This window comes from Lynx canadensis, chromosome B3, assembly GCF_007474595.2.
Source record: "Lynx canadensis isolate LIC74 chromosome B3, mLynCan4.pri.v2, whole genome shotgun sequence".
NCBI lineage: Eukaryota > Metazoa > Chordata > Mammalia > Carnivora > Felidae > Lynx > Lynx canadensis.
This window is the reverse complement of record NC_044308.2, coordinates 133,595,007-133,612,393: the sequence shown is the minus strand read 5'-3', so window position 1 is coordinate 133,612,393 and position 17,387 is coordinate 133,595,007. Positions and strand designations below refer to the sequence as shown.

General features: G+C 36.6%; 1 protein-coding gene across 7 annotated transcripts in view; it reads left to right on the top strand.

The window, feature by feature from the left end:
- Positions 1-17,387, top strand: part of RPS6KA5 (ribosomal protein S6 kinase A5) — a 177,230-nt gene that overhangs the window by 107,166 nt on the left and 52,677 nt on the right. Inside the window, exon 1 of one of the 7 annotated variants that reach the window (XM_030319785.1) lies at positions 9,812-9,816. The exons of 5 other annotated variants lie outside the window; for them this stretch is intronic. The gene's annotated coding sequence lies outside the window, so the exon portion shown is untranslated. Of the gene's footprint in view, positions 1-9,811; positions 9,817-13,684; positions 13,739-17,387 lie in introns of those variants that run through there. One more of the 7 variants, XM_030319786.1, reaches the window with a different exon arrangement.

The following is a 17,387-nucleotide window of genomic DNA, read 5'->3' as shown; positions in this document are numbered from 1 at the left end:
TGAATACAACCTAGCTGCGTTTAATTATAGTTACGTGATAGTGTCTGTATAATTAAGCTTTCTAGTTTCATCTCTTCCCCTCAGACTACCAGCTCATTCTTCCTCTTTCTATAGAGGACATACCATCACACTAGACTTCAGGTTTAGCTCTCATGGCTGGCATGGGAACTACCCTTCTCTGAGACCCCTACAACGGGATCTCGTGGTCCTTTGCTTCCCTAATTCCACCTACCACTTATTCAGCCAATTTCCCTGCCTAAGACTCCTTCCACCTTAAAAATATTTCCACCAAACAATTTCTGTTTTGATTAGCTAGCATTCCTTTTTGGTTTCACATGTCACTCTGAATCACGTATATTGAAGTATCTTTCTTGGAGTGAGTTTCTTTTTTGTTTATCCCTATTCTACCTCCTTGGTTTTTAGTTTGAACTCTAGTTTAAGGAGTCTCCTCCTAGGTTTCCAGTGCCTAGGGAGAGATTGTATGGCTCTAGCTCTAACTAACCTCTCTTCTTTTCTACCTCTTCCTCTTGGACCCTTTTGTTACCATTTAAGCATGCTTAGTCTCTCCTGTCTTAAACTTTTAAGGATGGAGAGTGGATGGATGGATGGATGGATGGATGGATGGATGGATGGATGGACGGACTGACTAGTAGATAAAAAGAATCTATCTCAGAATTACATATTCCCTGCCAGCTCTTGTGTTCTTGTTCTCCTCTGTCAGTATTTGTCTACACACTCTCTTTACTTACCCACATCTCACTCACTCCTTAGTCTACTCTGGTTTGGCTTGCACACCTACCAACTGACTGTAAGCTTCTTGTCAAGGTCACTATTGACCTCAGTTTTAGATACTTTTTAGTCCTCTTCTTAACTTGACTACCTAGTAATGTTGAACTAGAAATTGCTTCTTACTTTGGCTCCGTGACACCACGGTCCCCTGGCTTTCCTTATCTCTCTCACTATCTTTTGCAGGCTTTTCCTCTTCTACCCAAGTGTTCCTCACAGTTAAATACTAAGTGCTCTTCTCTCTCTATGCCTTACTCTCTCCCTTTAGGCTGGTGATTCTTAAATATGTATGGCAACTCTGACCTCTCTTTTGGGCTCCAGACCCTAACATGCTTCTACCGTATTTCCACTTGACACTTTTGTAGCTCCTCAAGCTCAACATTTCCAAAACCGAGCTTGTCTTCCCCCCACCCAAATCTGCTTCTCCTTCAGCATGTTGCAATTTTGTGTTATAAATTCTGCCCTCATTTGGTCTGGGAAATGTACTTCTTTTTTAATTTTTAGGAGTTTACTTAGTATAAAAAATGTGTACTTTTAAAATAACCTTTAAAGTTTCTGTTCATGGTGTAATATTCATGTCTCTGTGTATTCGTTAATTTAACAATTGAGCAAATATTGAGTACAGTATGTCAGGTATTGTACTAGACCCTGGAAATATAGTGGGGAACATAACAAATTCTTTGCCCTGATGAGCCTCTATTGAGAGGTATTTGTCAAATATTCATATAATTAATTATTTCTAGATTATAGTTTGCTAAACTGGATTGTAAACAGGATAAAATTGATTTATTTTAGAAATCTTTAAAGTCTTTTATATGATAATGAATACTTTACAAGTTTGATACTTTTGATATGTTCTTTTCTCAATCATAGAATTTGATAAATCCCCTGAGACTCTAAGAATAAAAGAAGACATTTCTAAATACCTGTATGCTAGCCTATGTCCTTCAGAGGATTTCTTGAGAGTACAATTCGGTAAACATTTGTTGAGTTCCTAATGTAAGTCAGACATTTGCTAGGTATCGGATGTATGATTCTAACATTGAAGACTTCAAAAACATTTGTTTAGGGGGGCGCCTAGGTGGCTCAGTCGGTTGAGTGCCCGACTTCAGCTCAGGTCATGATCTCACCACTTGTGGGTTCAAGCTCCACATTGGGTTCTGCGCTGATAGCTCAAAGCCTGGAACCTGCTTCAGATTCTGTGTCTCCGTCTCTCTTTGCTCCTCCCCTACTAGCACTCTGTCTGTCTGTCTTTCTCTCTCAAAAATAAACATTAAAAAAATTTTTTTAAACACTATTTTTAAAAGGGGTTTGTTTTTACCTCTTCATAAGCAATGTCAAAATGATACATTAATGTATTATTAGTTACCCTATACTTAAAATTTTTTTGATGTTTATTTATTTTTGAGAGAGAGAGAGAGAGAGAGAGAGACAGAGCACAAGTGGGGGAGGGGTAGAGAGAGAGTAGGGACACAGAATCTGAAGCATTCTTCAGGCTCTGATCTTTTAGCACAGAGCCCGACATGGGGCTCAAACCCACAAACGATGAGATCATGACCTCAGCCAAAGTTAGACACTTAACAGACTGAGCCACCTAAGCGCCCCTAGTTACCCTATACTTAAATAGTGCATGCATTCTGTGTTTTCATAATTTCATATTGAACATTTACAAATATCACAACAGGTTATTAACATCAACTTACAGGTAGCTAAATAAAAGTAGCAGAAAAATAATGACCCCAACATTTAAAATAGAAGTAGCTAAACTATAACATACTGCCAAACTATAATATACTTTAAAGGGACAGGCCTATGGATTAATCACTATTTTCTCTTTACAGAAAATAGAAAAATGTACCTTCGCTTATAAAATGATGTTATTCATTAATTAATTTTTTGAACATATAAAGGCTTATATACTGGATGGAACATGTATTAAAGTAAGAGGATCTTTTTCAGTTCTCCTCTTTGTGGCTGTGTGACTGTGGGCAAGCCACTTAGTCATTAACCCCTCTCAGTCTTAGTTTCTTCATCTGTAAAATAATAGCTGTCATATCTAATTGATAGGATCATAATATGGACAAAATGAGTTGGTGCTTATGAAAGTATGTTCTAATGTGCGAAGCAGTAAATAAATATCAGTTTCTACTTGTAGGACATACTGTTCAAATTTTAGATTACTGTGAGCAAAATTAAAATAGACAGATGAGAATCTTAATTATTCTCCCTTTTCTGATTTGTAAGAAAGTTTTAAAGTACATCTTTAATGAACGCCTGGTTAATAATGTCATTTGCAGCATTCTGCTATTGTGACATATATATCACAAGATGCCTGGGGAGGTTCAGGACCCATAAAGAGCATGTTTGCACTGGGAGTCAGATAACCCTCCTCTCTAAGGCAGCTTTCTAGTTACTTCTCTCCCCCTCCTGCCTAATTTGTAGTGACATATGTTCATGATTCTTTGCATTGGCATGTGCTCCTGAAGAATGTATTAAGTAAGTCTCTGTAAGCAAGTCTTGTCAGTCACTTGCCAAGCTGAGTGACTTTAGGATAATTTTAGTTATTTTAGGGTCAACACTGAGATGGAAGTGTTGGGAAAACAGGAGGCCTAGAAACCAGTCAGAGCATTTTTCTGTTGCTCCAGTTTTTCTTCTACTCAAACAGTATTATGCAATTTACAGATGCTAGCACGTTAGTTTCAGCCATTGTTTTTGCAATGTTTTTCTGTCAGGTATCTGTCAGGGGAAGGGAGACAGATAGGGCTTTGCCCTTAGATGTCTGCCGCACAGATTCCTTTATAACTTTTCTTACAGTAGAAATTATTGGCTCTGCTGCTTCCGATTCTGTGCCTCCCTCTCTCTCTGCGCCATCCCTCCTCCTGCTCACGCTCTGTCTCTCTCTCTCTCAAAAATAAATACTAAAAAATTTTTAAAAATTATTGGCTCTGTTAAGACTTATCGTTATACTATCTATTTTACGGCAGGTTTGGGGCACTTGGGTGGCTCAGTCGGTTAAGGGTCCAACTGTTAATTTTGGCTCAGGTCATGATCCCAGGATTGCAGAATAGAGCCCCGTGTCTAGCTCTGGGCTGAGCGTGGAGCCTGCTTAAGATTTTTTGTCTCTCCCCAGCTCACTCGCTCTTTCTCTAAAAAAAATTTTTTTTAATTTAAAAAATGAAAATAAGGCAGGTTCAATGTATAAGTTCAGTGGGCAGGTTTAATGTAAATGGCATCACAGAACAAGCAGGGACAACTTTTGAGTGGAGATTCTTTTCACAGAAATTTCAATCATGTGTTCCATTGTTCAAATAAAGGTAAATATATATAATTTTTATTTACTTGAAAATTGTATTTAGCAGTCACATTATTCTATATTAACATAGGATGCATTAATCTGAAAATAGACCATAATAAAGGGAAAATTATTTAAAACCATGTTGAGTGTCAGGGATTTTCAAGCCCTTAAGGGGAATTTAGCAAAAAATATTCTGGAATACTAATCAACCCTGAATAAATGGGATGAATAAATGTTTATATCTTTTAAGTATCTTTTTTTAATTTTTTATATTGTGCAATACTTAACTAGTAAAAATATAAAAAAGTGATACAACAGAATCTGTGCACCCACTATTCACATATGCACTTATAAACATTTTGTATTTTTTTCCACTCAGCAAATATCAATTGAATGTCTACTGTGATCCAGGCAGAGTTCTATCTAGTGTTGAAATCTAGCAATAAACAAAATGGACAGAAATCTTTCCTCTAGACAGGGGGGCAGCCAGTAACAGGAAAATGAGTAAAAACATGTATGGAATATGGTAGATAGTAGTAACTTACAAGAAGACAAGTACACTAGGAAAGAGGAATGGGGGTATCAGGGTGAGAAAGGTTGCACTTTTAAATCAGGTAATCAGGAATGGCCTTGCTGAGAAAGTGACAGTTGAGTAGAGACACAAAGAAAGTGAGAGTGTGAGCCATGTCCGTATCTTAGGAAAGAGATTTCTAGGTAGAGGGATCAGCCAGCGTGAAAGATCCCAGGTGGGAATATGTCTGGGCTGTTTGTGGGACAGAGAGGAGTGCAGTGTAAGTGTGTAAAATGACTGACGGTTAGAGTAGCAGAAAGTCGGGGTGTTCAGGCAATCGTACAGAGGGAGGATTGTACAGGTCATGTAGGGCATCGAAGACTGTTGTAAGGACTACGGCTTCTTTTAGTGAAGTGGGGGCCATTGGAGAGATTCGAGTAGGGGAGGGAGAGGATCTGACTTATTTTAGAAGAGTAATTCGATTTGCCAAGCATGCTGTTCTAATAGTGGGACAAGTCTAGAGACGTGGAGACCAGTTAGTAAGCTTTTGCATTAATCCCAGCAAGAGATGGTAATGGCTAGTTTAGACCATGGGCTAGCAGAGTAGGTTGTAATAAGTAGTCAGAGTTTAGATATATTTTGACATTAGCGATGATGAAAGTTCTTGATGGGTTGGGTGTGGGGTGTGAGAGAGCAAGAGGAATCAGGGGGGCCCTAAGTTTTTTGGTTAGAGAGTCTGGAAGGATGAGGTCTCCGTCAACTAGTGGACTTCAGATGGAAAGAAGATTTGGGGTAAGTGGAGGAGTTCATTTGAGCAGCTTGAGTTTTGAGATGACTATTAGACTTACAGAGATGTCCAGGAGGCAATAGGACATAGGAGTCTGGAGTGTGGGGGAGAAGTTCCATCTAGAGATACAGATTTGGAATTTGCCAGTATATTTAAAATCATGAAAATTGAGGAGAATATCAGCAGGGTAAGTACAGATAGAAAAGAAAAAGGGACTAAACTCTGAGCCCTGGCTACTCCAACATGGAGAGTAAAGAGAGGAAGAGGCACCAGCAAAGGAAACTGGAAAGTTGGGAAGAAAACAGGCGAGTGTGTTTATCTTAGAAACCACGTGAAGAAATGTTTCAAGGACGAACAAGATCAACTATGTCAAATACTGTTGTTTACTCAAGTAAGGTGAGGACAGGAGATTGATCATTGGCTCAATTTAAACCTCAAGAGAGAGAGAATGGGAATAGACATATTGTCCTCTACCAATAAAGGCAACCTTGGGGTTTTCTGTAAAAAGGAATAGTGAAATCGTGTGGAGAGGGCAGCAGAGGATGAAGCGGGGTCAAAAGAGGTCTCTTTATTATAAGGCGGGAGAAATGACAGACGTCATATGCTGGTTGACACATTCCTGTAAAGGAAGTGGGGGGTCGATATAATAATAAGAGATGGGGGGGAGATGCTGGACCTTGGGAGGGATAAACTCGGTGCACAAGTGGGGATGTAGTTCTTAGCTAGTGGCTTCGTCAGTTCATCCTTAGGAACAGAGAAGGGTGAGTTCCTGGGCACAGAAGCAGGTGGCTGTCAAGACGTGGTAGTGGGAGCTCATAGAGGGTCTTTTCTGATTGCTTCTGTGTTCTCACTGAAAGTGAGGAGGGAAAAGAAGGAGACACTGGAGTTTGAGAAGAGAGGAGAAGATACAAAATAAGCAGTCATGTCCGTGGGAGAATGAATGGATTAGGAAATGAGTGCGTTTGCTGGGCAGCATTAAAGGCCTGCTCGAGGTTCACAGTCGTGAATTTAAAGTGAAATTGGTCAACCTGATTCTATGTTTTACTCCAAGCACATTTTGCTTAACAAGTGCAGGCAAAAGGCAGATGGTGGGTTGAATTTAATCCTGTTTTAGTGCCCCTACTTCAGATGTGTATATCCATAAACTGTGTATACTATTAGCTTGTGTTCCTAAAATGGACATAAATGACATACCATATGCAAATTGTTTTATTTGACTTATTTTTGAAATTTATCCAAGTTGATCAGTATGAATCTATTTCATTCACTTTACCCTCTGTATAATATTCTTTGATGTGAATTATCCAGTTTACTTACCCATTATCCTACTGAGATTCATTTAGCTTTCTGTGTTTATCACAGTATTGAAGTTTTTTTTCTGATATTATTGGTTTGCTGAAGTTCTTTAAATATTCTAGATACCTGTCATTTGTAATTATACATATTGTTTCTTTTCCAAGTCTTTCACTTGTTTTGAATGATATTTTTGCCATCATCAGATTTGACATTTTAATAAAATCAAATTTACTATAATCATTTAATATTTATATTTGATTATGTAAAATTTTTAATTTTAGAAAATACACATAAAAATTATAATCTTCTCTATTTTTAAAATGTTTATTTATTTTGAGAGAGAGAGAGAGTGAGCATGAGTTGGGGAGGGGCAGAGTGAGGTGGAGAGAGAGAGGGAATCCCAAGCTGGCTCCGTGCTGTCAATACAGAGCCTGATGCAGGGCTCGATCCCGTGAACCAAGAGATCATGACCTGAGCCAAGATCAAGAGTCAGATGCTTAACTGACTGAGCCACCCAGGCGCCCCATCATCTTAACTAATTTTAAGTGTAGATCAGTAGTACTAACTATATTCACGTTGTTGTGTAACAGGTCTGTAGAATTTTTTTTTATCTTGCAACTAAACGCTACACCCATTGAGCAACAACTCCCCATTTTTTCCCTTTCCTAGCCCCTGCAAACCAATATTCTACACTGTATCTATGAGTTTGACTACTTTAGATACCTAGTATAAGTAGAATCTTACAGCGTTTATCTTTTTTGTGACTGGTTTACTTCAGTTAACATAATGTCCTCAAAGTTCATTCACGTTGTAGCAAGTGACAGGATTTCCTTTTTTTTTTTAATGTTTATTTTATTTTTGAGAGAGAGAGAGAGAGAGAGAGACAGAGTGTGAGCGGGGGAGAGAGAGAGACAGAGACAGAGACAGAGACAGAGACAGACAGACAGACACAGAATCCGAAGCAAGCTCCAGGCTCTGAGCTGTCAGCACAGAGCCTGACACGGGGCTCAAACTTGGGAATGGCGAGATCATGACCTGAGCCGAAGTCAGATGCTTTAACTGCCTGAGCCACCCAGGCATCCTGGGATTTCCTTCTTTTTTAAGGCTAAATAATATTATAATATATGTATATATCATACTTTGTTTATGCATTCATCCACTAAGGGACATTTGGGTTGCTTGCACTTATTGGCTATTGTAAACAATGCTGCAGTGAACATAGGTGTACAAATATCTCTTTGAGATTATGCTACCAGTTATTTTAGATATATATCCAGAAGTAGGATTGGTGGATCATATGATTATAACATTTTATTTATTTTCCCTCATGATAATTTTATTTTTAATTTTTTGAGGAATGTCCATAATGTGTCCCATAGCGGCTGCACCATTTTACATTCCTACCAACTGTGTGCAAGGGTTCCAGTTTCTCCACATTCTCACTTGTATTTATTATTTCTGCTTTTCTGATAGCAGCCCTCCTAATGAGCATGAAGTGATAGTTCATTGTAGTTTTTATTTGCATTAATGATGCAATGAGTGATGTTGAGCATCTTTTCGTATGCTTTTCGACCATTTGTATATCATCTTTGGAAGAATGCTGAAATTCTTTGCCTATTTTCTTTAAGTTTATTTATTTATTTTGAGAGGAGGGGGGAGTGAGGAGGAGCAGAGAGAGAGGAGAGAGAGAATCTCAAGCAGGCTCCACACTGTCGGTGCAGACAGAGCCTGATGTGAGGCTTGAACTCATGAACCACGAGATCATGACCTGAGCCAAAATCAAGAGTTAGACAGTTAATTGGCTGAGCCATCCAGGCACCCCTCTTTGCATTTTTAAAATCAGATTATTTACTTTTTGTTGTTGTTTAGTTGTAGTTCTTTATATATTCTGGATATTAACCACTTATCAGATATGTGATTTGAAAATTTTCTCTCCCATTCTATAGGTTGTCTTTTCACTTTGTTTCCTTCGATGCAAGGAAGCTTTTAATTTTGATATTGTCCCATTTGTCAGCTTTTGTGCTTGTCCTTTTGGTATCATATCCGAGAAATCGTTGCCAAATCCAGTGTCACGAAACTTGTTTTTTCTTCTAGGAGTTTTATAGTTTTAGATTTTACATTTAGATCTTTAGTCTTTTTTGAGTTAATTTTTGTATTTGGTGCAAAGTAAGGGCCCAACTTCATCCTTTTGCATGTGGCTTTCCAGTTTTCCCAGCATCATTTGTTGAAGAGACCATCCTTTGTTCACGTGTGGTCTTGACCATATGCACTGTAAGGTTTATTTCTGGGCTCTGTGTTTTGTTCCATTGCTCTATATATTTGTCTTAATTCCACTACAAAGATGTATTATTTACTGTAACTTTGAAATATGTTTTGAAATCAGGAAGTGTGACTGCCAACTTTTCTTTCTTTCTCAAGATTATTTTGGCTATTCAGGGTTCCTTGAGATTCCATATGAATTTTAAGATTTTTCTTAATTTTTGCAAAAAAAAAATGCCATTGGGATTTTGATAGGAGTTACATTGAATCTTTAGATTATTCTGGGTAGTATGGACATTTTCATAATATTATGTCTTCCAATCCACAAGCAGGGGATGTCTTTCTTTTTATTTCTATCTTCTTTAATTCCTTTCACAGTATTTTGTAATGTTCACTGTCAGGTCTTTTGACTTATTGGTTGTATTAATTTCTAAGCATTTTGTTATTTTTGATGCTATTTTAAATGGGATTTTTTTTTTAGATTGTTCATTGTTAGTGTAAAGAAATGCAACTGATTTTAGTATGTTGATCTTCTGTCCTGTAACTTTGCTATATGTACTTATTCTAATAGTATGTGTGTGTGTGTGTGTAATCTTTAGGGTTTTCTACATATAAGATTATATCATCTACAAGCAGAGATAATTTTACTTTCTCCTTTTCAATTTGGATGTCTTTTATTTCTTTTTCTTGCCTAATTGCTCTGGATTGGACTTCCAGTGCTGTATGAAATAGAAGTGGTAAGAGGGAACATCCTTACTTTGTTACTGATCTTAGAGGAAATTTCCATTTTTCACCATTGAGTATGGATGTTTGCTGTGGGCTTTTCATATACGGTCTTTACTATGTTGAGGTAGTTTCTTTCTATTCCTACTTTGTTGCTGAGTGTTTTTTTTAAGTTTATTTATGTATCCTGAGAGAGACAGAGAGTGTGAATGGCGGGGGGAGGGGGGAGCAGAGAGAGGGAGAGAATCTTAAGCAGACTCTGCACTGAAGCCTTGATGCAGGGCTCAAACTCACGAAACCATGAGATCATGACCTGAGCCAAAATCAAGAGTTGGATGCTCTACTGACTGAGCCACCCAGGTGCCCCTCAAATGCTGTTTCTGCATCACTTGGATTTTGCTTCATTCTGTTCTTCTGTTCTTCATTCTGTTAATGTGGTGTATTATATTGATTAACTTTGAAATCTTGAACCATCCTTGCATTCCAGGAATAAACCTCACTTGATCATGTTACATAGACCTTTTAGCGTGCTGTTGAATTTGGTTTGCTAATATTTTGTTAGGATTTTTGTATCAGTTTTCACCAGAAATAGAAGGCTGTAGTTTTCTTTTCTTGCAGTATCTTTTGCTGGCTTTGGTATCAGAGTAATGCTGGCCTCATCTGATGAGTTTAAAAGTATGTTCTTCAGTTTTTTGAAAAAGTGAGGACATTCTTTAAATGTTTTTTAGAATTTTCCTTCAAGCCATCTGGTCCTGAGCTTATTCGGGGAGGGAGGTGGGTGGGGGAAGGGTGTTTGATTGCTGATTTAATCTCCTTACTGATCATGGTTCTGTTCAGAACTTTCTATTTCTCTATGATTCAGTCTTGATAAATTATGTTTCTAGGAATTTATCCATTCTAGATTATCCAATTTGTTGGTGTATAATTGTTCATAGTTATTTCTTTTTTTTAAATTTTTACCTCCTTTATTTTAGAGAGAGAGAAGGAAAGAGCATGAGCGGGGGGGGGGGGGGGAGAGAGAGAGAGAGAGAGAAAGAAAGAACCCCAAGCAGGCTCCATGCCCATCACAGAGCCCAATTTGGGGCTCAATCCCACAACCATGAACCAAAATCAAGAGTCAGACACTTAACTGACTGAGACACCCAGGCACCCCAATAGTAGCTTCTTATGTCTTCTCTTTCATTTTCTTATGTCTTCTCTTTCATTTCTGATTTTACTTATTTGAATATTTTTATTAATGTAGCTAAGAGTTTGTCAGTCTTGTTGATATTTTCAAAAAACCATCTCTTAGTTTTGTTAGTTTTTTTCTATTGTTTTTCTATTCTTGTTTCATTTCTTTGTGCTGTACTTATTTATTTTCCCGCTGCTTTTAGTTTTTCTTTTTCTAGTTCCTTGAGGTGTAAATTGGGTTGTTGATTTCTTTGAATTTTTAAAAACATAATCTCTTTTTATCTCAGTGCACTAAGATATTTGCTTTTATTTTCTTTTAAAAATGAGCACATTAAAATGTTAATTTAATAGGAATTAATTTCTGAATATAAAACAAAGTGGGGATATTATTTTATCTCTTTTTATAGATAATCCAGTTGATAGTTCACAATCAGTGATTGGTCAGTTAATCTTTTCCCTGCTGATTTGAAAGGTACCTTCTGTCATATGCCAAATTCCTATACATGCCTGTGAGTCTATTTCTGTTCTGTTTCTCTTTACTCAGTTTCATTCTTCTGGTTGCTTCTCTCTGAGTCAAAATAAAAAATCTTAAAGGCCATGACTTTATAGTAAGTGTTAAATCTGGAAAGGTGAGATCTTTCTCTTCTTCACTCTTACCCTGCCATTCTCTCCTCCTTTCATCTGATCTTCCTTCACTCTCTTCTCTGTGTTCTCTATTCTTGGTCTTTTGTTCCTCCATGTGAATTATAGAATTAAACTGATAAATTAATTCGGAAATAACTGTGATCTTTGGATAGTGAATCTTCTGATTGATTACCATAAATAAATAGTCCTACCTTCCCAGTTATTATCTTTTATTTCTTTTAATAATACTTTATAACTTCCTGTGTAATGCTTGTACTTATATCATTAGATTCATTTCTATTAACTTTATAAGTTTTATTCCAATTTACAAAAATAAGAATATGGGGTTTTTTGGCACTACAGGAATGTTGATCTTGTACAAAGCAATGTTGCTGAATTCATATTCCAGTAACTTACAGATTCACTTGGATTTTTTAAGTATATGACTATATTAAGAGAAAATCAGAACCACTGTTTGTCAGTAATGATGGTTTTATATCTTTGTGATTCTCATTATTTTTATTCTGTGTGTTTGTGAATGGATGGTTTGGTTTGGTTTTATTGCGCTTTTATTCGTGTGTATTCTTGCTTGTTTACTTTAAGGCTATGTGTCTTGGGTTTTACAATTTAGTATGGTGTTTAGGGTTTTAGTAGATGAATTCTCAGTTTCTAATTGTTTATTGATATAAAGAAATTCTTATAGTTTTTCTCTTTAATCACCTAGTGTTGTGAGTTATATTAATAACTTTATGTTGTTGAGTGTTAAGCCATCTTTCAATTCTTGGAAAAAACCTTACTTTCTATATTTTATTATATATTTTTTTACACTTTGCTGGATCTTGTTTGCTAATATTTTATTTTGGACTTTATTTTCCAGTTGACATATAATTTTCTAATATTACATTTGTCTGATTTTGGTATCAAGATTATATACCAACATCATGAAATGAATTTAGAATCAGATATATAGATAGAAATCCTATTCCTCTTAATATTTCCTCTTACTGCACATGTATAGCTATCAGAATGTAATTTTTTTTCTCCCCCCCCCCGAGTGTGAGTAGCTTTTCAAATACTTATTTAATGTTTTAAAAATATGTATAATTATATGTGGTTTTCAATTTCTTCTTCAGTCAACTCTGGTAAGTTGTATTTTTATAGAAAAATGTTATCTTTTTTCTTTTTAAATTCCTTGGTACCATTTGTTCATAGAATTCACTTATATTTTAATCTCTGTTGTGAGTGTAGTAAAGTTTCCTTTTTATTGATCTATAACTTTTCTCTTTTTTCTTGATCAGTTTGCTAGAAATTTGTCCGTTTTAATCTCTTCCAAAAAACAGCTTTTGTCAAGTTTCTCATTTTTTTCTATTTCTTTGCTGATGTTCCTTTGTTCCTTTTACTTTTCAAGTGTTGCGTTCATATTCTTTTTCTAAACTTTTGAGTCAGACCTCCAGCTCACTATATTTAATCTTTTCATTTTTAATGAGATAATTTCTAAGAACAACTTTTAGATATATCTCACCAGTTCTGATATATAAGATATTTATTGTTATTGAAATAGTCTAATATGCATTGTGGGGTTTTTTTTCCTTTGGGCCATGAATTATTTAGAAATGGGTTTTTAGGTTTTCAAATATATAGGAATTTTGGGTTGTCTTTTTGTAAATGAGTTCTAATTTTATTGCTTTCTGTATGGAGAACAAAATATATATGATTTTATTTCTGTAGAATTGGAGATTTGCTTCGTGATCTATTACATGGTTAATTTCTATAAATATGACATATATGCCTGAAAAGAATGTGTATTCTCTAACTATTACATATAAAGTTTGGGGTATTCCCAGGAACATCATGTAAATCTTCTATTGCTTCACTAATTACTTTCCTGCTTGATTAGTCAGTTATAAAAAAGATATGTTAAAATGCCTGCTATGGTTGTGGATTTGTCCATTTCTTCTTAAACATCTCTCCATTTTTGCTTTTTAAGGCTTTTCAACAAATGTTGAGTATATTGAGGTTTGGGATAGTATTATTTTCCTAGTGAAATGTTCCTTTTGTTATTATTCAATGACTCTACCTAATTTTAATAATCCCTTTTGCCTTAAAGTTTATTTTCTTGCTATTAATAAAATACTCCAGCTTTCTGTTGGCTAGTGCTGGTCTGATATATCTTTTTCCATCTCTTTACTTTCAATATTTCTTTGTCATTATGTTTTAGGTGTGCCTTTTGTAAATAACATATAGCTGGATTTTGTTTTTGATCCAGAGAGTTTCTATCTTTTAACTGGTGAGTTAAATCTGTATATTATGATTACTGATATATTTTTACTTATTTCTCTTATCTTGCTATGTGTTTCTCTTTATCACAATTTCTCTTTGCTTTCTCCCCCTCCTTTCCTATTTAGATTATTAGGATTTCTTTGTTTCATTTCTCCCTAATGGTCTAGAAGTTATATCTGTTCTATTAACTTATATACTGACTTAACAATTATGTCTATAATTGTCATGACCACTACAAGAACATGGAGTGTTTTAACCTCAATGATCCATTTCATTTTCTGTATTATTGTTAGTATTTAGCCCTACCTTATATTATATTCCCCCAAATTAATCATTATTGTGTAATTTTCATTTTATAAATTCACTACTTGTTTAGATTTTCTCACATGTTTACCTGTTTTCTCTGTTCACTATTGCTTCTTATAACTTAACTCTTTTCTTGTGAGTTCAGTTTATTGCTGAACTGCATCTTTTAGGGGTCTTTTTAACAAGGATTAATGAATAGTAAATTCTCTTTGTTTTAAAATGCCTTTATGGGGAAGTTAAGATGGTGGAGGAGTAGGAGGATCCTAAGCTTGTCTCGTCCCTCAAACACAGCTAGACAGTTATCAAATCATTCTGAACACCCAAGAAATCACTTGGAGGTCTGAGAGAACAAAAACTGCAAGTCTACAAGTAGAAAAGCAACCACGTTTTGGAAGGTAGGAGGTGCAGAGAGTTGACTTGGGGGAGAAATAACTGTGGGTAAGGTGGTGGGGAGGGAGCCTGCTTATGGATGCTACGGCAAAGTATTATAAGCAAGGGAATGGAAAATTGGAACTTTCAGAAGTCCACTACCATCGGGGACATGCGTGGCTTAAAGGTGCTTAGTGGGGTGGAGTCCCAGGAATGACAGCATGTACTGAGGGTCCCCTGGGTCTCAAGAAGAAAGGGTGGCACCAACATGCTGCACTGTTTCCAGGCATAGGAGTGGGGGACGGGGAGGGCAGGGGGTTCCTGTTGAGGGCAGGGAGCTGGAGTGCTGGCTTTTTGCTCTGTTTTGCCATAAAGTCTGAACCCCTGTGCAGCCACTTTCCTTGTACAGCCAGCAAACTGCAAAAGCATGACAAGATGATCACCCAGAGGAACAGTGTGGGTCTGTGCTGCGGAAGTCCCCAAAATTTAGATTTTGAAACTCAGTTGCGCACCTGAGATGAAAAAGCTCGGACACAGGCTGGGTGAACAGAGGCTTCTGATGGCAACTGGCGACAGCTGAGGGATATTGATTGCTCTTCTGTGAGGGTGACCTGAGGAGTGGGGGTGCTAATGTTCAGCTCCAGGGCTAGAGACCAGGGTGCTGCCACATTCATCCTCCCTCATCAGCACTGAAAGCCTTCAGGGAGCAAAACTGTGCCACATAGTAGAGGCTGAAGCCACTTCTACCAAGTCTCACCCCGCTGCACTTTGGAGGTGCGTCTACACTAGGGCAAGTTCACATGAGAATCAGTGCGACAGGCACCTCCACCAGAAGGACCAGCACAAACAACTAGCTTGTACCAAGTCTACTACGGGAATTCAAATCTAGCTTCCTTTTTATTTTCATTCTTTATTTTTTCCATTTCTTTTTTTTAATTCCTTTTAAAATTTTTTATTATTTTAAAAATATTTTATATATGGTTTTAATTTTAATTTAATTTAATTTAGAATCTAGATTCTTTTAACCAGCAGACCAGAACACACCCAGGACCTAGTGTTTTTTTGTTTTTTGGGTTTTTTTTACTTTTTTTTTTTTTTTTTTTGCTTTTTTTCTTTGTTGTGTGTGTGTGTGTGTGTGTGTGTGTGTGTGTGTGTGTGTGTGTTTTCTTCTTTTCTTTTCTTTTCTGGACAAAATGACAAGATGGAGAAATTCACCCCAAAAGAAAGAAGAGGAAGTAGATCTCACAACCAGAGATTTAATCGCTACAGATATAATATGTCTGAACTAGAATTTAAAACAACAATTATAAGCATACTAGCTGGGCTTGAGAAAAGCATAGAAAACACTAGAGAATCCCTTTCTGCAGAGATAAAAGAACTAAAATCTAGTTATGCCAAAATTAAAACTGCTGTGAGATGCAAACCCAAATGGAGTCCATAAAAACAAGGATGGACAAAGTAGAGGAGCAAATGAGTGATAAAGAAGATAAAATTATGGCAAATAATGAAGCTGAAAAGAAAAGGGAAAGAAAAGTGATGGATCATGAATGTATTAGGGAACTCAGTGACTTACTGAAACAGAATGACATTCATATTATAGGAATCCCAGAAAATGAAGAGAGAGAAAAAGAAGTAGAAGGTTTCTTCCAACAAGTTATAGCTGAGAACTTCCCTAATCTGGGGAAGGACACAGACATCAAAATGCAAGAAGCACAGAGAGCTCCCTTAAAATTCAACGAAAGCTGTCCACCGCCAAGGCATATCAAAGTCAAATTCACAAAATACACAGACAAAGAAAGAATACTGAAAACAGCAAGGGGAAAAAAAAGTCCTTAACCTACAAGGAAAGACAGATCAGGTTCACAGCAGATCTGTCCCCAGGAACTTGGCAGGCAAGAAGGGAGTGGCAGAATATAGTCAACGTGCTAAATAGGAAAAACATGCAGCCAAGAATTCTTTATCCAGCAAGGCTGCCATTCGGAATAGAAGGAGAGATAAAGAGTTTCCCAAATAAAATGCCTTTATTTTGCACTGCAAATTCATTGTTAATTTAGCTGTCATGGACTATATCTACTCATGGACTAGTTTATCTTTTTATTTGAAAATAAAACATATGTAAAAACGAAAGCAAAATAAATGTATGGGTTAAGGAATTTTTATAAGGCAAACACTTATAACCATCACTCAAGAATGGGAATTTGCCACCCATGGATATATTTTTATTTAGTCTGCTTGGGACTTTTGCAATATTTTCTCAAGTGTATCTTCTGGTTTTCAGATTCTCTCTTTATTTGTGTCTACTTTGTTTAATCAGCCTGTGTTCATTAGTACATTTTTTTCATTTATATAGTTAATGTTTGCTTCCTTTTCATATCTTTCTCATCTTTTTTATGCCGCTACATTATTTTATAGGTATTTTCCTTCTTTATGTCTTTCATCTTTTACAATATACTAGTCTTTTATAGAATGTTGTTCTAGTGTTTCAAGTAATCCTTCTGTTTGGTTTGGGGAGTCTAGTTCACTTATTTAATAATTTTGAGACTCCAGGGCTTTATCTGTGTGAACCCTCGGCCAGCTGGATTGTGGGAATTTGTCTGGTTCTGTCATGTGTTCCAGAGTATTACCACGTTGGACCAGATTTTCTCACTTCTTCATACCAAGGAGGGGAGAGTAAATTCAGGCCTCAAGTCTACAAGAGGCAGAAGCCTTGGGATTTGATTTCAAAAGGGGCATATTTGTTTTCTAAGCTAAAGGCCCTCCCTTTGCAGCTGTAGCACAGGTCATATGTCTACCTCACTGGTTTTTGGCACCCTCTTCGTGGCTTGCATCTAGGGATTCCCCTCTCTTTCTCATGAGCACAGTCTTAGATGATTAGCAATGCAATATTTACTTCTTTTTAAAAATCAAACATTTCTAGGGGCACCTACCTGGGTGGCTCAGTCAGTTAAGCGTCCAACTTCGGCTCAGGCCAAGATCTCTCA